General features: G+C 40.3%; 1 protein-coding gene across 1 annotated transcript in view; it reads left to right on the plus strand.

The window, feature by feature from the left end:
- The first annotated feature begins 3,428 nt into the window (after positions 1-3,428).
- Positions 3,429-21,366, plus strand: part of PELI1 (pellino E3 ubiquitin protein ligase 1) — a 51,207-nt gene continuing 33,269 nt past the window's right edge. The window contains exon 1 of the mRNA XM_056125679.1: positions 3,429-3,763. The gene's annotated coding sequence lies outside the window, so the exon portion shown is untranslated. The remainder of the gene's footprint in view (positions 3,764-21,366) is intronic.

Below are 21,366 nucleotides of genomic sequence, written 5' to 3' on the forward strand. Positions count from 1 at the left end.
GCATTAGTTTATGTATGGGCACATGTTTACTAGTTCTCTTGCTAGTCCCAGTCAATTTCATGATTTTCTTTCTGAGTCCTCTAAGTCTGGGAAAACCAGTATTTTTATGCTCCCTCTTTCCCTGCTGTGTAGTCTTCCTGGATAATCTCATTCATTTCCATAATTTTAACTACAATTTATATGACAGGGCTGGAGCGATAGCACAGTGGTTAGGGCATTTGCCTTGCACCTGTGGCCCACCCAGCTGACCCAGGTTCGATTCCTCCGCCCCTCTCGAAGAGCTGGCAAGTTACCGAGAGTACCTCGCCCGCACAGAAAAGCCTGGCAAGCTGCCCGTGATGTATTCGATATGCCAAACACACTAACAACAAGTCTCACAAAGGAGACGTTACTGGGCCCGCTCGAGCAAATCGATGAACAATGGGAGGACAGTGCTACAGTGCTATATTCCATTTATATTTCTGCTGTCCATAGTTCTCTTCAAAGAATTTGTATAACTGCTCACTCTACTTTTCCATCTGGACAACAGATTCATCTCAAGCTCAATAATATCAAGCTCAATAAACTCTAACAGAACTCATCAAATTCAAAGACTTTGATTTCCTGTGTTCCCTAAGTCAATGAGTAGCACTCTAACTCATAATCACAGAAGCCTCTGAGTCATCTTCCTTCGCCATATTAGATATTGTGGTCCCCAATTCTCAGCGTCGCTTATTTTGTTTGGTCAATGTCCTCAGTTTTCTCTAGGATAGCCACACCTCCTCATCACAACTTTTGGGGAAGTGAGCATCTATAGAGCCTAGGGGTAGGCTATATGTGGCACTGTAGCACTTGTCCTCCTGTTGTTCATCGATTTGCTCGAGCGGGCCCAGTAACGGGCCCAGTAACGTCTCCATTGTGAGACTTGTTGTTACTGTGTTTGGCTTATCCAATACGTCACGGGTAGCTTGCCAGACTTTGCCGTGCAGGCAAGATACTCTTGGTAGCTTGCCAGGCTCTCCGAGAGGGGTGGAGGAACCAAACCTGGCTGGCAGCTTGCAAGGCAAACGCCCTACCGCTGTGCTATTGCTCCAGGCTATATGTAATTGTCTTAAAAATGGAGGTCTCATTCCATGACCTCCATTTTTAGTTTATATATAGATATATAAATAAGGTCTGGGGGTGGGGCTTGGGAGTTCTGAGAAAAGAATTGCCAAAAGTTACTCTTCTTGTCTTTAAGTGTAAAACTAATGGCATAGGCCATTAGGCCAAAAAGTTAATTGTAAGGAAGTAAAAGCAGTGAAACAAAAACGTCCTTAATTATTTCATCAAGTTATTGAATCATTCACCTCTGTAGCTTACTTTTTTACTAAAATTCCTGGGTCAATATTGTTTTATTGGCTTAGTCACTGGGGTTGGGTTTTCTGCTGCTTGCAACCAAAAGTGTTAGAATTTATAACTTTCCTTTATCCTTCATCCATAAGCACTAAGTTCTACTAATATTCTTTAAGTAATGTCTGATTACCTTCAGTTCTGTGTTCTATCGCTGCTAGCGCCTTCCTTCATTCTATTAAATTTTTATTTTCCTCTTATAATTTAACAGGGTGCAGTCATGCCAAACATAACAAAAGTCTTTCTAAAATGCATCTTACAAAAATTTCATGTCTATAATTCTAGCATGACTTTCCATTGCTTCCTCAAAAAAATGTCACATTCCATATTTAGTATATAAGGTCCTTCATGACCTAAGTCATCTCCTTTACCTTTTCTGTCTCTCCTCTTTTCATTCCCCCTACCCTCACCAAATTTCATTCTACCATCAGCAAACCTGAACTCTTTGCTGAACCAAAATATTATTTTTGATCTCATACATTTAGGACTTTGCTCTTGCACCTGCAATGCTCTCACTCATTTCTCTATGGCCCCTCCTTTGTCAAAGTACACAAACACACTAACTCCTCCTAGTCATTTTCAAGTTTAAATGTTCTTTGAAGCATTTCCTGACCTTGTTTGTATCTGAGGTAGCTGTGTATCCAAAGCACCTTATGTACTTTCCTATTATAGTGTTTGTCACAGAGTCTGTTTATTTACCTGTTTCCTACTCTGCACAGAAAGCTCTTTAAAAACAAGGCATTTGTTTTGTATCTTTATTTCTGAGATCTAATAAAAGCACCTGGGACATAGTATGCACTTTTTTTAAAAATGCATGAATAATTATGTGGTCTGTAGACACAAGCATTTATGATGCTGATGTTGCCTTATTTGAAAAACTTCACATTTTCCTGCTCTAAATGTTTCTGATGTCTATGCATTGTTTTCTTTCACAGAGTTTGAGGCTCTCAGTAGGTAGAAAACATAAATCCTTGTAACATGCTACCTTTAACACTCTGAAGATCCAATAACTTGTTCTTTCACCAGCCTCCTCCACCAGATTCAAAGCTGGGAGCCAGTATGGGTGTAGCTGACCAGCCCAGCAGCATACTCAGACCTTGGCTCAGGCCTTTCATTGGCAAATAAATACTCGCCAATAGATACAGCTAAACAATTTTCAACTTTACTTATATTTCACCAAAAATTAATAATTTTTTTGGTCTTAGACATTAACACTGTATTTTTATTCTAGTTTTGGAAACAGGGTTACAATATTGTTAAAGTTGACCTACGAAGTTTGAGCCCTCCCCACCAAAACCACTACCATTGTACCTAAGACCCTCCACAACTCCCTCTATCAACTGTAGTGTTTTATACCATCGTGTAATCATCTCAATCCTAATCTTTACCTTTTCTACTCAGATGTGACTAACTGAATTAAGAAATTGTGGTGTTCTGATAGCGTATTCCTAACAGCCTGGGCCACAAGATTGAAATCAAGGTTGATAAGATTGGCTTGGGACAATTTGTATGGAGAAGTACTTGTAATTTAGGTTTTGTTAGAAAATCCAAGCGGCAGGGAAGACCGAAATAAAACGACCAAAGTTAGGTTTCAATGGGCACTTGTGAGTGGTGAGGTTAGGAGTCGGGGGGAGGGGTGTGGAGCGAAGGAAGAAGGACTAGCTAAGGGCGGGATCCCCAACTGCTCCACAGTACAAGACTGGCCTTGTTCAATCTACAGTGGCCCTGAACATGTTCGTCTTCAGTGTGTCGGTGACCATAGTAACAGTGGGGACGAACCACTTCCCCGGAAGCATGCGCAGTACAGAGAGCGAGCGAGCCGGGACATGTCCGCGACAACAATGTAGCCTTTTACATGCTTTCAGAAAACTACAAATCCCAAGAGACCCCTCGGCGCCGCGGCGCCGCCTCCTGCTGTGGCCCCGCCCGCACTCCCTCCCTCTGGCCCCGCCTTCCCGCTAGTCCCTCCCCTCCCTGCGAGTGTGTGTCAGTGACCCAGAGGCGGTGAGAGGCGGAGGGACCATCGGGGGGCGCCGCTGCCGCCGCCGCCGCCGCCTCCTCTTTTTTTCCTCCTCCTCCTCCTCCTCCTTCACCAGCAGCAAAAGCAGCAGCAGGAGCAGCAGCAGCATCCGCCGCGCCGCGCCAACCGATTTGTCTCGAGCCCTCCGGGATCGCACCACAAAGCGGGCCCCGCGCCTCTCCCTCCACCTCGAGCTCCTCGGGCACTCGGCTCCGCGGCCAACTTCCCCCTCGGCCCCGGCTGGGCCGCCCGGTGCGGAAGGCGCGGCCGAACGCCGGCGGGTCCGTGGGCGCTCCCCGCGCTCGCACACTTCACCTCCGCGTCCGGCCTCTGGGGGCCGTGCAGGGATTTCGGGCCACCAGCAATTGTCCGGTGAGTGTGGCCGCCGCACGCCGCGGGAGGGCCGGCGGCGGGGTGCGTGGCCCGAGAACGCGCAACTTCCTCGGCGACTCCGGCTGGGGGTTGAGGGGAGGTGGCGGGGGGGGGGGGGGGGACGGCCGGCGGCCGCGACGCTTCCCCCGCCCGCCTGCCGCCTTGCGCGCCCCCGCGGCCGCGGCGACCGGGAGCGGAGTTTGCGGCGCCGGCATCCCGCGCCCTCGCTGGAGGAAGCGCCTTTGTCAGGAGCAGCCGGCCCGGCGCTCCCTCCCCCTCGCCAAGTCCGAGCCCCGCGCGCGCGCCCCGCAGCCCGAGGGGGCTCCGCGGGGGCCGGGGAGCCCGAGGGCAAGGCCGGAGAAACAAAAGGGGTCGGTGGGCTTTTCTTTTGTTTGTGCGAATCTGACAACTTCTTTCTCCTTTCCTTACGTAACGCCGACTTTCAAGTTAGTCATTCTTTTTATGATGATGAGGAGGATGATCATCATCATCTCGGCGAGTCTCTCGCCGTTTCCTTTCATCTCTGCATCTCAGGGCATTAAAAAAAAACACGCACACAAATTAATTACAACTCCCACCCCTCCCCACCCCCCGCGGGCCCTTCTGAAACTAGTTGATACGCCCGTTTCCGTAAGTGGGTAAACTGAGGCCCCGAGATGCTCTCTTAATTGATGGATACGCCAGATCCTCCTGCCGCGTCTCGTCCAGGTCCGAGGAGACCTTGAAAGCGTTTATGAGGGAAGAACTCGTTCTCCAGTGCCCCGTGGAAAAGTTCAAGATGCTCGTTTTCCTTACGGGGTTAACTGGAGTCTAAAAGAAGTCTGGGTAATTGTTAGGTAGTTCAAACAATAATTCTTCCTCGTGTTTGACTGTGAAGGGGAGTGGGGGGGGGGAACCTTCAAAGGACCTTCTTGAAAAACGCTCCTGTGGTGTGGGAAAGACTCTAAATCCTAAACGCGGCTGCTCCTCAGCTACTTTCATTTGGGGGCCGGTGGGTCCCTCCGGGCGGAAGGCTGGGGGCCAGGCAGAGCGACTAAGAAATGTAGCGTTCACTGATCTTAATCGCGGCGCACAGGAAACCCGTGTCGGTTTGAACAGCTCCACCAGCACGGCTGTCGTTGAGAATCAAACGGGATCTCAGTGGATGTTGAGCACTTTTGGAGAGGGCTGCTTGTACTCAGGACTGAAGCTTTGAGTGCAGGAAAAGCTTATCTATTTGTTTTGATTCGAAGGCTGTGGACTTTCCCCCCCTTAACTCAGCACATTGTTACTTGGCTTTCCCAGCAGCTGATCTTTTGTTTTCAGAACCGGCGTGGCCCCCCCACCCTTTTTTTTTTAACACCTCCCCTTCATAAGATTTATGTATTCTATAATTATTTTAATTTTGTGACTTGTGAATTAGTAACTTTGAATGTTTAGCGTGTGGTGTTGTATGAATTTAAATTTTCGTTTCTTCAGGTCTTGTTTTTCTTTTTAACAGGCGATGTTTTTTTCTCTGTGTGATGTGATCTGCATCTCTCAAAACTTTGTGTGGCATAAGTACAGGCTATAAATTCCTTAAGCTTTTTATTCACGCTACAGCCTTTTCTGGTGGAAAATACTTAACTCTGAGGGCGAGTTTGTTTATTTTGGTAGTTGAACCAATTGAAAGGTACCCAAAAATTTAAATCAAGCCTCATTTCTACTGGTTATTTCCTGAGGTGAATCAGACCTGGAGTCATAGGTACTACTTTCTTTTACCCTAAATTCTCTTGAATTTCCTTTCATAGTATAATATGAGTGACCCCCCAGGTTTCAGTTACTGTGGTGCCAACCAAAAGAGATTTAAAAAAAAAAATTAGCCTCAGTCTTCCTACCTACCTATCTTTTTTTTCTGCAGAATGTTAAAAAGAGGTCTTGAGTTTATAAACAAGAAAACAAAACAGTTCCATATGTGGAAAGTTGGATGTAGTGTAATGGTTATAATGTCTCATCTAATTTACAGTGTTTAAAGAGAAAACTGTCACTTAGGATTTTATTAGTGTTATTGAAGTGTCATAATGGTATAATATTTATTGACCTGGGGAAAAAATGAACTAAGAAGGCCTAGGATGTGGCTTAGTGGTAAGGCTCATACCTTGTATGCACAGACCTGAGTTAAATCCCTGGCATGGCAAAGCAAAACAAAAAGTTCTCCCTTAATGGCAGATATTTATGGGAGTGGGGGAAAATGTTGTTTCTGCCCTCCTTAAAATTGTCACTTTAAAAGGATCATACAGTTGAAGAATTTACAACCCTAACTTACAAAGGTTTTTGTACTTATTTTTTTTAATTGCGGTATTATTTCCATGGTATTAGGGTCATTATTTGTAAGTTGCAGAGCACTCATTCAACTACCAGTGATTCCGGGTCTCTCCACCTGTTAAAAACCACAATTCCTTCCCACTCCCCAGCCCCCTTACCCCTTAGCTAGCTCTGTTGATCATGTCTCAAGATTTGTTTCCGTTGAGTATTGTCTGTTTCCTTCTTAGTTTCTGTATAGCCCACATTTGAGCTACATCATGTGGCATTTATATTTTACCTTTTGATTCACTTCACTCAGCATAACTGCCAATTCTCTCCAAGTTGCAGTAAGTTGCAAAATTTCATCTTTTCTCACAGATGAGTAGTATTTCATTGTGTGTATAGATACACCACAATTTCTTTATCCATTCCTTAATGGACATTTAGCTATTGTAAGTAGTTTTGTGACGAACTTAGGTGTACTAATGTCTTCTTGGATTAAAGTTTTTGTACTTAAAGGTAATGATTAATACGGTGACTTTGCTCCATCACTGGGAGTCCAAAGGCAGAAGTTCTGTTGAATGAAATATGGTGTCTCTAAATTTCTTTGGGACCCTGTAAAAGGAATTGGAATGACAGGGCAGGAGACAGTCTGTAGTACTATTGAGTGCTAGACAGACAAGTTTCAAGGAGAAGCCTAAGTATGTTTATTTGATTTGTTTGAGCCTCCTTTCATGTTGTCAAAATGTTTCTTGGATATCGAGAGTTCTGTCCCCAGAGTTCTGTCCAGTACTTAGATTATTATCCAACAGATTGGATGATAAGGACCACTGTAGTATACTTTGTGCACAACTTAATATTTTCAGAGAGAAGCTTCTATAGTTAATAAAAGATTTTAAGCTTAAAGACTTAGATTTGAAAGTTAACATTCTCACATACATAGATGGCACATCTGTACAGATCTTAGTACTTACCTGAAAAATACAGGAAGATTATTTTATTATGTATTTTTAAACTGTACACATGGTATGTTAAAATTTCACAATGATAATTTGGCAGAGATGGCTCTAGGATTTATTTTTTTTTGAAAAATCGTACTATTCTAAATGTTACATTTATTATGTTTCTTAGTTGAGGTGAGTAAAATAAATTTAAGAGCCAGTGGGAAAAAGGAAATGAACAGAATGAAGAAGATTTAATGAAGATGTTTTTAAAGAGTATAATATTAAGATTCCTGGCAGCATGAGTTGAAGGACAGAATTCTAACTGAAGTCTTAGAAACCGTGAATTTCACTTAACACTTCTGTTTATAGATTTCTACCATCTTTTCTAGATTCTCTCTAAATACATTGTACGGGAAAAATAGAAACCATTCTTTCAAGAGATTTAGGTTTGAAAATTTTCACTCATGTGAAGGGTTAATTGTTTTTCACTAAATTTGACCTCTGCAGAGAAATATTTTCCAGGACAAATATGGGAACCTCCAGATAAGAAATAAAGAAATATTGGTCAGTAAAAGATTGGTATAATTTTTTGTTTGTTTTTAATGTTAAAAGACCACTTCTAGTATTTTTTTCTTGCAGAGTTTGAAAATTAATGCTTAACCTATTAACTTGTTGATCCTGCATTCTTTTTGGTTTTTTACTCAATGAATTTGCAAGTAGTACAGAGAAAAAACAAGATTCCTTGAGTGAATGTTAGGTAATTTCCGATTGTTTTTCAAGTTAAAATAAGTTACTGAAACCTGAATATCTGTGTGGAGCCTTTTAATTAGCATAGATTCCATCCAACTCAAAGGCAAAGGGCTCCATCAGGTAATTTAAGAGAAATGAATTGTAAATGAGTCTAAGAAGACCTGAATATATTTTCAGAATATTCAAGTTTTCTTAGAGTCTACTTATACCAATACATCTTATATCACTCCTGTAACTATTTAAAGGAAACAGGCTATATTCGTAAAAGGGAAAATCTTGACATTTGTTATCTACCAGTTAAACTTGACAATTCATGGAGTGGTGTTTTGTTTTGTTTTTTTTTTTGTTTTGTTTTTTTAGTTTTTAATGCAGTATTCATGTAGTTTACTTTTCAGATAGCTTATTGTTGATTTTTAGTTTATAACTGATCTCTAGGGATGTTGTTAACTAAAAATATATAGTCCCCAGTTTCCCACCATCAATCACTTTTTTTTCTTGTTAGGTTTTTGGCTGCAATTTGTTTTTCCCTCTAAGATTGGCTAAAATAAACCAAGACATGTTTAAACATACATGACAAGAAATATAGTCAGTAATTTATTATGATCAACTTCAGCTAAATTTCAGTGTAAAAGGTGATATACTGGCTAAAGTAGGAATAGTAAGTACATTTCACCTTGGGTACCAAATCTGATGGTGGTTGGTGGTGATTGCTTAGGATTTTAGGTTTAGTAAAGGAGGAGTTGCTAGTTCAGGAGTTCTAGTTCAGACTCATTAGGAAAGAGTGCTGTGGGCAGTAGACATTTGGCATGAATGCCAGATATTCATGCAGTATGTATTCATTGAATGCCTTTTACATGTCAGGCACGGTTCTAGGTGCTGATATCATACAGACTTAAATCTGTTTTACAGTGCTTACATTGTACTAACTCTGCAGTGAAATAAATGAGTAAAATATTTTAGAGTTTAGGCACAGATGAAATCGTTTCTTCAGAAAATAATAAAAATAAGAGCAGGAAGGGAAGTAATAAGATTCAGAGATTTGGAATAAGCATATTCCTTAAATGCAGTGTATGGGATATACCTTAGATCCTGCTTTGAACAAAGTAACGTAAAATATATATATATGAAAAATAGCGGAAATTTGAACACAGACTAGATAGATGGGAGAAGAAATTGTTACGTTTCTTAGGTTTGGCAATATAGTCTTAAAATAAGAATTCTTACCATTTAGAGTTACAATATAGGTACCTGGAATTTTTTACTTTAAATTAGTTTGGAGGGCAGAGGAACATACATGAAACTTGATTGGCCATATATTACAAACTCTTGAAGGTAGAGATGGTAGATACATGAGTGTTTTACATTTTTTCTGTACATTTGAAAAATTACATAGTGATCAGTTTATACATAGAAGAGCATACATAGGGCAGAGGAAGTGAGGGTTTTAAGTATGTGATTGTAGGGGGATTCAGAAAAGACTTCATTGGCAGCATGAGAAATAGAACATTTGAGTAAAGACCTAAGGAAGTAAGGGAGTAATAACCTTGCAGGTGATCATGGGACTCTACATTCCAGGCAGAGAGAGCAAGAAGAATAGTGTCCCTGAAATAGGAGAGCTTTACTACAAGGCAACAAACAGCAAGAAGACCTGTGTGCTGGATTAGAACAAAAGTAGCAGGAGATAGAAAGAGAAAGGGGAATAGAAGAGACCAGATTGTGTAAGGCCTGGTTGTCCAGTTTTACTTTAAAGTAAGAATATTTATTTTACACTGTACACTTCTCTATAATAAATCCACTTTAGGCACCCTCCTGGAAGCCTTTTAAAACTTCAATAACGTTAGTATTGTGCAAAGTAATTTTTGGAACTCCATTAAAAAAAATTGCCATCTAAACCAGTTTGAGGGCTACATATGAAAATAGCTACTTGTAAATAGAAGAAAGGGCTATTAGGCTAAGGTCCCATTTTATTTATCAGTTATGACTCAAAGGATTCTGACAGGAAAAAGAGAAAATAACCAAACTATTTTAAAATGTCAGATCCATCCTGATAATGCAATTTTCAGAGTGATATATTAAATTTTTTAATTAAAATGTTCTTTGTAAGACCCTCTCAAGAAATGCTTAGGAGGTCTGAAGATATGTCTCACAGGTTTCTAAAAAAACTGATTCTCTGGGGGCTTGGGGGCTGGAGTAGTAGCATGGTGGGTAGGGTGTTTGCCTTGCACGCAGCCAACCCAGGTTCAATTCCCAGCACCCCATATGGTCACCCGAGCACCAGCCAGGAGTGATTCCTGAGTACATGAGCTAGGAGTAACCACCATGCATCGCCGGGTGTGACCCCCAAAAAGCAAAAAAATAAATAAAAATTTTAAAAAAATCTGATCCTCTGTAGATTTAAAGTGTTCTGGTCAATTGTAGCATCACTTTGTGTGAATATATTATTTCCAAGAGAGACTAATATAAAAGTGAATATACCATTTGTAATTTAAGTTCTGATTTATTAAAACATCAGATATACACAGAGGCCATGCATTTTTTGTTTGTTTTTTTGGCATTTTGGGTAACACCCAGCAATTCTCAGGGGTTATTCCTGGCTATGCACTCAGGAATTATTCTTGGTGTTGCTTTGGGGACCACCATGTGGGATGACTGGGATTGAACTAAGGTTAGCTGAGTGCAAGGCAAACTATCTTACTATTACTTCAGTCCCCATGCAAGTTTTTTAATACTTAAGGAAAGTTTCAAATAATTTTTGTCTCATGCATTTATGATCTAAGAATGACACACTGTTACTAAATTTTATACCTTTGTTGTTCCTATGACCTATAGTTGTGGAACTGAAAGAGTAGCGAGCTTCTATTGTTAGAAATAAATCTGTCCCTTGTATTCTTGCTTTGATATAATAGATTAATATCTATTTCAAGAACATTCTGCTTTCCCATGAAACAACTGCTTTTAAACTTTTACTAAAACTATAGGAAAATTGGGTCTCATCAAAATATTTGAAGGCCTCTCCTTCCTTCCTAAAAAAGAAGACATTAAACATTAGTTTTCTTTCAGAAATTACTGTCCAGTGGTTTGAATTTGTTTTAGTGTCTGGAGTTCACATGTGTTTTGTTACATGAAGTGGTGGGGAGTGGAGGTATTGATAATGTTTGGTGGTCAGACTTCTGGCCTCAAGCATACAAGGTAGGAACTCTATCAACTGAGCCACATTTCTGGATTGTAAATACGTTTCTTTTTTCTTTTTCTTTTTGTAATCATAGGAAAATATACTTGTAGAAGTTGCAAGTTTGGAATGATTATCGTGCAAGTTTATAGATTGGAATAAGTTTTCCAAACCCTGACACTAAATTCATTTCAATGATTTTTAGTCTACTGATAACATTGAATTGAAAACGTTCTCTAATTAATTTCACATGTGGGAAGGTATTTTCTTTTGTGGGTGTTTCGTTCTTTTTTATTTTTGTGATGCTGTGGATCAAAACTAGGCACTGACACATTTGACACTTGTATTCTACCACTGAGATACATCCATAGTTCCTCTTATTTTTTTTGATATTTTTCACCAGTAGATAGAATATGATTGAGTAGACTTTGTAAACTATAGTTATAATAACATATTAAATAACCACTAAAGAATATTAATATAAAACTGTACAAGGAATGTTTTAACAAAGATGTTTTAAATATTTTACAGAAAATTGTTAGGATTCTTATTCTTTAATTCACTCACAACCATGTATACCTTTGTGGGATGGGGTGTGTGTGTGTGTGCGTGTGTGTGTGTACACGAGCATGCATGTGCAACCACATTTTTCTTCATGTACTTCACAAATACTATTCAGGATTGAACTGCTAGATAAAGTAAGTAAAGGTAAAGGCCCTCCCGTTGTTAGTCGATTTACTCAAGCGGGCCCAGTAACGTCTCCATTGGAGATTTTATTGTTACTGTGTTTGGCATATAGAATACGTCACGGGCGGCTTGCCAGGCTCTGCCGTGCGGGTGAGATACTCTCGGTAGCTTGCCGGACTCTCTGAGAGGGGCGGAGGAATCGAACTCAGGTCGGCCATGTTGGCTGCGTGCAAGGCAAACGCCCTACCGCTGTGCTATCGCTCCAGGAACTGCTAGATAGCACTATTTAATGTGTTTTAAACACTAGCCTATGTTTGGAACATAGCCTATATTTTTAATTATTTTGCTTTCCATTAACTCTGAAACACCTTAACTAGCTTTCTGATTCATCTGCTTAAAAAAAGGTGGCTATGGAATAAATAAATAACATATTGGAGGAGACTGACAAAGGCAGGGAGGAGAGAAGGGAGCTAGAAAGTGAAAGAAAAAAGGGCTCCTACAAGGTAATTACTACAAGGTAATTTTTGTAACTTAGATCTAAACTTTGTATGGCCTAGTGAACTAAGACCCAAATTTTTAAGTAAAGTGAAAGAACACTAATAATCTGGTTCCACTTTAAGGGGAAAAATTGTTTTGCAAAAGAAACATTTTATGGTGGTTTAAACATTAAGATCATGATAAAGCCTTATATTTAAATTTGGAACTGATAATAATGATGAAGATGATGACAACTAGCAATAATTAAGCACTATTTAAAAAATTAAACCTGTTGCTTAAGCTCTGTAGGTTTCTGCAGCATCAGGTTCCAGGTAATTCTTTACAGTTTGTTTTTGCAAAGGTACACTAATTATACATTCCTGTCTCTTTCATTTCATCTCTCACTTTCATCTCTTTATCACTCCCATTAGCCCAGTTTATTATCTTCTTTTGCCAACCTTGGTGGTGCCATTGGTCTTCCATAGTCGTTTCTACAATTGTTTGTGACATTTTTTAATATCTATAAAGTGGACTTAGAATTAACTTGTAGATGGCAAGTGTAATATTTTTCCCAATTGTTTTTCTTTTTATCTTTTCTTGCCCTTTTTGAGATTTTTGGTGTGTGTTCTGGTGGAGAGATGCTATGAGTAAATCCTGCCTTATTCAGAACCTGTACCTAAATTACCAGGATTTGATAGTAAATTTAACAGCCTAATAAAATTTCAAAAATTAAATTAAATACGCTGTCTTTTCTGAAAACAGTGTCTATGTGGCGTGGATTCTTCATTTTAATACTAGTTCACAAATGGTCTTGGAAAAATTGTATCACGATTTCTGTTGAGTTTCTTTTTGACAGTAGAAAGGAGAGAATATCAGTAACGTGGTGACAAAGTTTATAAGTTCTGTCCATAGAATGAGTTGTGACTTGATTTGCCCTGATTCTGCCAGTTGGTAGATGCTTATTACCAAGCTCAGCATATCAACTGGTTTAATCGTTAGAAGGAACAATTAAGTCCTTCCTTCCTTCCTTCCTTCCTTCCTTCCTTCCTTCCTTCCTTCCTCCCTCCCTCCCTCCCTCCCTCCCTCCCTCCCTTGTGTTCCTGGTTCTTGCAGTTAGTATCTGTCATTGTCACTGTCCTCCCATTATTCATCAGTTTGCTCGAGCGGGCCCAGTAACGTCTCCATTGTGATATTTGTTAATGTGTTTGGCATATCGACTACGTCACGGGTAGCTAGGCTTTGCCATGCAGGCAAGATACTCTCGGTAGCTTGCCAGGCTCTCCGAGAGGGGTAGAGGAATCGAACTTGGGTCAGCCATGTTGGCTGCATGCAAGGCAAACACCCTACCCACTGTGCTATCGCTCCAGCCCAGTTAGTATCTATAATACTTAATGTTTCTTTGGGTTTATACCAGATTTAATGAATTGCATGTACTGGAAGCACTAAATGCTGATTTGTTTAGTTTTAGACTACAGTTAACGTAGTGGATTTTTTTCTTACTACCATACCATATCAAAAAGACCAGGGTTGTGGCTCCAGTGGGTAGAGCACATGACCTTATGTGCACAAGGCCCTGACTTGAATTCTCACACTACAGGGCACCCAGTTGCCATCACCTGGTGTGATTTCTACAACAATGTAAATACATAAAATAATTTTCCAAAGCACCAATATATCCAAGTTACAAAATAAGACTTGATCATTAAAAATGTTACATTAATGGAAAAAAAAATGTGTCTCCTTAAAGTTTGTTTTTTTCTGATTGAAAAACCAGGGCCAGTGCTTGGGAGAGTACAGCAGGTAAGGTTCTTATCTTGTACATAGCCAACCTGGGTTCAATCTGTGGTATCCCATTTAGTCCCCCAAACGTTGCCTGGAGTGGTTTCTGAATGCAGAGCCAGAAGTAACTGCTGAGCATTGTCAGGGGTTGTCCAAAAAATCAACAGCAACAACAACAAAAAAAACAGAACTATAGAAAGACTTTCTGGTAACTTCTTTTTTTCCCCCCCACACCTGGCACTGTTCAGGGCTTACTCCTGGCTCCACAATCAGGAATCATTTTTGGCAGGTTTAGGTACCATCCAAAGTGCCAGAGATTGAACCCTGGTCAGCTGCATGCAAGACAAGTGTTTCGCCTGCTATTTTATCTCTCTGTCCCTCTGAAAACTTACTCAGCATAGAGCAGATCTGTAATTTTAGTAATACCATTTTTAAAATTCACAATTGGCACTTACTTAATAAAGTGAAGCATTTTGCTAAAACCATATCTATAAGAAATAGCACGCTTTTTTTTTTTAGTTTATATTTCAGCTTTCAAAAACCGTTCTTTTAAGGCTTTCACTAGTATTTGCCTCCTGAAGCTGTGTTTAAAATGGCTTCCAAAAAGGATTTGTTAGGTTTCAGAACTGAGTAGGTTGTTAATGATTCAATATACCCCCTCACTTTCCTCCCACTACTTAAATTGAAAGCTTCTTCATAGCATCTAGGTACCCTGAGTCATCATGGCTAAACTCTAAAGAATTGCTATAAAAAAACTTAAAACTCACCAAGAAGTAAACTTGTCAATAAAACAATTTGAATCAGAGATCATTCATTGATCACAGTAATACAACTTAGAGATTGAGAGTTTCATTTAATCTTTGAATGTACTTTACACATATTTATATCATAGAACATAAAATTTTGAAGGTATTTATTCAAAATTAAACTTGAATTGACTGAATTTTTATTTTTTCTTGAGTAGAAAGGATTACATAGAATGTGTCACAGAAGAGCTGCAGTATGACCAGAATAAAAGCCACCATATCAGAAATCAAAAAGACTAGATTTTTGGTTCAGTTGCTATGTTCTCATATATTTCACTTAGCCTTTGGTGGACTCGGTTACCATATCTTTTAAGGTCATCAAATTTATGAAAGCCTTTTCTGGAACAGACCACGGCAGATTGAACTAATAACTGATCTCAAACCAGCTTCAAACTACTTTATGGTACACAGCATACCCTGTAGCTTGATGATTGGCATTCTAGGTGAAAATATGACATCTCAAACTTAATATAAGGTCACATTACATGACCTTAAATAATTTACCTATAAAAATATGACTCTTGAGTTCACATTTTTGAGTGTTCGTGTTGAAATATACTATGTATATTTCAGAATTCTTGTCAGGCGGGGATAGCATGTTTCTACTTCACATAATACTGTATATAGACTACTTCACATAAGACTGTATATAGAATGTCTGTGTCTTCCCTGCCCTCCTCCCCCCCAAAAATTCATATGTAGATATCCTAATCCTTGGCATGGTAGTATGTGGGAAGGAGTGATTAGGTCATGAGAGTAGAGCCCTTGTGGATGAGATTAATTGCCTGATAAAAGATTGTAGAGGGAACTCTGCCATTCTCTCATGTGAAACATAGCAAAAGATTGTTGCCTCTGAACCAGGAAGTTGCCCCTAACTAGCACTGAATCTGCTTTGATCTTGGACTTCCTAGTCTCTAGAACTTTAAAAAATGAATCCATGTTTTTATGCCACCCAGTTTATAAAATTCTTCTGAAGCAGGGAACTAAGACATTTTGTGACATTGTAAACAAATGATTGAATAAAATTCCAAATGAAGTAGGAACAAATTGAAATGGTCTGTGATAACTTGATTTAATACCACTGCAATACCTAAATGTTTCTATGGCTAAACCTCAGATTAGATAAATTCAAAGTGATATGTCTGTTTGGCGGGTACATAATGAAGTAGAATGCAGTGGAATAGAGGCCCAAGTTCTAGCTCTGCAAATTTTTTTGTTTTGTCTTGTTTGTTTGTTTGTTTGTTTGGAAGCTATACCTGGCAGTACTTAGGGCTTACTCCTGACTCTGTCGTTTGGAATCACTCCTGGCAGGGCTGAGGACCATATGTAGTGCCCAGATTTGAACTGGAGTTGGCCTTGTACAAGGCAGGTACTTTAGACCCTGTACTAAGGGTTTTTATGAGGCTCTTCTGGTCTCTCAGAAGGTCTTGAGTTATTTGGGAGGGGGGCAGCAGTTTTTTTGGGGCCCACACGCCACTCAGGGTGATAATCAGCCTGGTCAGTAGACAGGCCAGATAGTTCAGTGTTTCGGTCACGGTCACGGTCCTCCCGTTGTTCATGGATTTGCTCAAGCGGGCCCAGTAAGGTATCCTTTGTGAGATTTGTTACTATGTTTGGCATATCGAATATACGTCATGGGTAGCTTGCCAGGCTCTGCCATAGTTCAGTGTTTATGCCCAGAAATATAGTGCTGCTTGGACCAGCAATGCTAGGTGCCACTAGGGCTACACTAGGTGCCACTAGGGCTACACCTGATGGTAGTTGGGAGAACCCTGTCATTTTGGGGTATTCAGGGCTTCTGCATGCAAAGCATGAGTTTAGCTATTTTAGTTTGACTATTTCTCCAGATATTTTTTATTTTTTGCTTTTGTCATGCTAGAGATCCATCCAGTGTCTTAACACATGAAGGTAGAAGCTGTACTAATTAACCATCTCCCCAGCTTTGAGGGGGTCTTAAAAGATTTTTTTCCTATGGGGGCCAGTTTTGTTCTGTGCAGGCATGTAGTGCTGGAGATTGAATTCAGCTGCTCACAGATGCCAAGCATGTGATATACCCTTGAGATCCGCCCAGAGGATCTTCTAACTCCTCATGTTTTTCCTGTCTGGCCTTCTCCCACATTCTACACTACTACTTTCAAAGTTATTTTTCTAAGGTTGTTTTTTTTTTTTTAAGCAATTACCCTTTGACAATTGTACTTGTACAATGAAAGAGTGAAATGAAAACAATATAAGAGCAAATACAAAGTAAGGCGTTATCAGAATTACATGAAGCAGCCCGTGTTATACTGGACAGTCAAAGAAGGCCAGGATTTTTTTTTTTCTTCAAGTTTTTGGGTCATACCCAGCTGTGTTTCAGGTTTACTCTGGGCTCTGTGTTGGGAATCATTCCTGAACATGTTTGGGGAAATATATGTGATATTGTGGATGGGACCAGCATCGGTTGCATGTAAGGCACCTTAATCCGTTTACTGTTTCAGGCATCAAAGAAAGCTTCTAAGGAGGTAATAGATACCTCAGGCTGTAGCCCCCTCATTTAATCTCTGGCACTTCATGGTCCCTCCAGCATCACAGGAGTGATCCCCAAGCTCTGCTGGGCAAGACAGTATTGTTTTAGACTGAGGGGATCACATGAACAAAGACCCTGAGGTGGGGAAGTTATGTTTTAGAAGTAAGATGATAGGGCATGGTGATAAACAGGACATAGAGGAAGTAGAGAAGGATGGTATTAAGGACTTAACTGGGTTAATAATGATGCCATTTACTAAACTGGAAAGATTTAGGAGTAGTGCAGGTTTTGGAGTAGTCAGTAAATTTTGGTTTATCATTTGAGAATCTGGGAGGATGGGGATAAAGTAGGTACATTAGTTTCTTCTCTAAGTACTCACCTCAGTTCTAAATTCTGTCTTGACTTTAAAGTCCTTAAATAAACTCTGCCTAATCCACCTCTTAAAGGTACCTCAGATTCCTGTGGTTGAGGTCAACTTTTGCTGAATTGCAAGTGTACTTGACTACTTTAGGTTTTATTTAAAGAGTGATTTTATTTCCCATCAAAATACTAGTTTTGAAGATTGTCTACCTTTAAATTCTCTTTAGCAGGAAATAGTTTCTCTACACAAAGTAATTATTTTTTACATAACTGATAATAAAAAATATACAGCTGACTACCAAAACTATAACAAACCATTTTGAGCTACTGTTGTGAGTTAAGCACTTGAATTCTCACAACCCTTTCAGGCAGGCAATCATCCACTCTTAGTAACTAATATATATATATATATATATATATATATATATATATATATATAGACTCTTAACCAAGTCTTCACAGATGCTTCTGTATGTTTTATCTGTAAAATAAACAACGTTATTTACTAAGAACATTAATAAGAGCTAAGTAATAAATAAGCTGTACATGTGTTTTAAATGTAGAAATCTGAAATACCCAGGTAAAAAACTCACTTCATTGTGATCTGAGAAGTACAAGGGTATGTACTTCTTAGTTTATTTTATGCCACTTGTATTGTTTTTTGCCTCGTTCCAGTTAGCAACTGTCACCAAAATCCACAGAAATGGAATCACTAATTTATTTTATTCTTTTTTCTTTTCCTGCTTGTTGGGTCACACCCAGGGATGCTCACAGGTTACTCTTGGCTTTGCACTCAGTAATCACTCCTGGTGGTGCTCAGGGTACCATATGCGATGCTGGGAATTGAACCTGGGTCAGCCATGTGCAAGGCAAATGCCCTACCCACTGTGCTTAAGCCCCTATATAAGTGGCTTTAGTTTTTGTGGCTTACTACCATGTTAAATTATATGCTAAACACTTTCTGTGACTTGGGTATTCAACATGTCTTTCCTGTCATGCGCCTAAAGTGAATACTTTTTGTGGTTATGGTTAACTATTTCCTCTCTTGAAATTATGCAATGATTTGCCTGTTTTTAAAAAGTTTAGGATGTTTAAAAGTCTTAAGAAAATTTCCCAAGCAATTTTCCTTTGAATTTAATTTTATCAGCTGCTATTGACTAGGAATTTTAGATTTATCATGTCTTTGTATTAGATTCTGTACAGAGTTGAATGCCCAATTTTATTATAAGCTTTAACTTAGGGCTTTGGTGAAAAAAAATCACATCTGTTTGCTATTTACAACTTCTATAGATGACTTTCTCTTTCTCCAATTATGTGGCAGAAAGAAAAAAAGAAAAGAAAAACTCGTATTGGCCAATACAAAAGGCAGAAAATACAGTCTTGTAGCCTTCGAAGGGAAGCTGGTTCTTGAGGAGAGTGGACTCTGAAATATCAGAATGATGTATAAGAAAGAGTCTGTTTTGAACCTTGTTTTTGCACTTAAATTCTATGCCTAGTATGTTTATTGACTCTTGGGAAACAAACATACTTTTTAGACAACTCCACTTTTATTTCCTCTTCTCCCTAAACACCCTCCCCCTAAACAAAAGAGATAAAAAGCAAATTATTATTTAGTGAGCATTATTATGTATTCCATTTTATTTATATATTTTTTAAAGTATGATATATGTAACAGAGACAACCATGTTGCTTCAAATTTGGGGGAAAATTGGAAAGCATTGGAATTATGATGAATCTAAAAGATAAATGGTTTTAAATTTAAAAATAATTTCTAATAAAACTTTGTTATTAGGAGAAAATTAGAAGAATGAAGACTTAACAGTTTTCATTTTTACATTGCCTTACTACTATATCCCCAGCACTACCTATATGGTCCCCTGAGCACCACCAGTGGTCACTCTTGAACACACAGTCAGGAGCAAGTCCCGAGCACCACCAGATGTGCCTCCGCTACCCTGCAGAAGGAGAAGTCCCACGTCTGGACCTCGGGAAAAGGCAGGGGAGAAAGAGTGGAGGGGACCAGGTCAACACCCACAGCTCTGCAGAACCACACCCCGAGCACACCACCCTCCAGGCAAGGTGCACCATGATCAGGAAAGAGGCTCTCCTCTTCCCTTCCTAGCTCCCAGAGAGGCGTCTCTGGAGAGAAGGAGGAAGGAACTGCTCCGGCCTGTGAAGCATGACCCAGGGCAGACCTCAGCTGCAAGCCGAACTTGGGCAGAACGAGACCCAGAGCCTTCACGTAAATGGAAATTGAGCTTGAGCTCTATATCCTGCCATTTAAAACACCTCCCTTCCCCCATCCCACCCCCCCCCCCCCAAAAAAAATCTTCTCATTTAGCAGGGCAGAAAAATCTCATCCCTGCAGTGGCCAGGATGAGTCAGCGTGCCATGGCTGGACGTCAGGATAAGCATGAGCCCTGGACGTGTCACCCACTGATTGTTGGCCCTGGAGCCGTGGGACCATGGTGGCCAGTGCTTTTAAGGTCAAGAGCAGTAGGGCCAGGCGCCCCAGAAACCCCTGGGCAGATTCTTTCCGTCGGGAATAGACTCTTGTTTGCTTTGGAATAGTTGGCTTTTTACTTCACATTGCTTTTTCTTTTCTTTCTTTTTTTTCTTTTTTTTTTTTCTTGTTTGCTTTGTTTTTGTTTGGGGGGGCCACACCAGCTGTGCTCTGGGATCACTCCTGGTAGGGCTCAGAGGACCATATTGGGTGCTGAGCATCAACCCCCCAGATCAACCATCTGCAAAGCAAGCGCCCTACCTGCTGTACCGTATCCAGCCCTTGCTTTATTCAAGAGGCCTATGTTATGAAAGAAAGGAAAAGAGCAAGAGGGGGGAAAAGTCTTACAAGACGGTGGGACAGGGAGTACAAGGTTACAAAGCTGTCTGTGGAGAAAAGATGGAAATGCGGGTCCCCCGTCGGGTTCCCAGATCTGAGTGGTTGGCGCAAAGCCCTGGGCACCAGGAGACACAGTAAATAGCTGATGGAGATTGGGAGTATAGCACGGTTAGGGCACATCCCTTGCATTAGGTGGGGCCCTAGTTTTAGTCTCTGCACTGCTCTCCCCCACCTCCATGCAAATAGCTATTGAATGGTGGGTTGTGTTACATTCTCATAACAGTGTGTGGTGGGGCTGGAGAGATACAGTGGGTAGGAGCTTGCCTGGCACACACCAACTCAGGTTCAATCTTTGGCACTCCGTGTAGTCCCCTGAGCCCCACCAGTAGTGATCCCCCAACACACAGCCAGAAGCCCTGAGCATACCAGGTGTGGCCCAGAAATCAAAACAAATAAGCACAGCTGGTAGGGCATTTGCCTTGTGAGTGGCTGACCCAGGTTCGATTCCTCCGCCCTTCTCGGAGAGCCCGGCAAGCAACCGAGAGTATCTTGCCTGCACAGCAAAACCTGGCACACTACCCGTTATGTATTCGATATGCCAAACACAGTAACAAGTGTCACAATGGGCCTGCTTGAGCAAATCGATGAACAACGGGAGGACAGTGACAGTGACTACTATATATTTGTGTATATGTGTGTGTATGTGTATATACATATTACTAGGTAACATTTGAATCTTTTTAAAATTCCTGTTTATAAATCAACAATATTAGGTGTATTGCATATTTTCTAGAATCAACAGCTTTTCTTAGTCATTAGGTAGGCCTTAGTGTAGTTTACAAATATAGAAGATTCATTTACAGTAGACTTTCCAATCTACATTGTGACTTTAGTTGAAAATTTATTGGGCCAGAAATAGTACAGGGATTAAGGTGCTGGCTTGCCCTTGGTATGACTGACCCCCATTTTCAGATTTCGGCACCTCATATCATTACCTTCCCCCAAAGGAGCCCCTGGAGGG

The sequence above is a fragment of the Sorex fumeus genome, unplaced genomic scaffold (genome assembly GCF_029834395.1).
Source record: "Sorex fumeus unplaced genomic scaffold, SorFum_2.1 ptg000006l, whole genome shotgun sequence".
Taxonomy (NCBI): Eukaryota; Metazoa; Chordata; class Mammalia; order Eulipotyphla; family Soricidae; genus Sorex; species Sorex fumeus.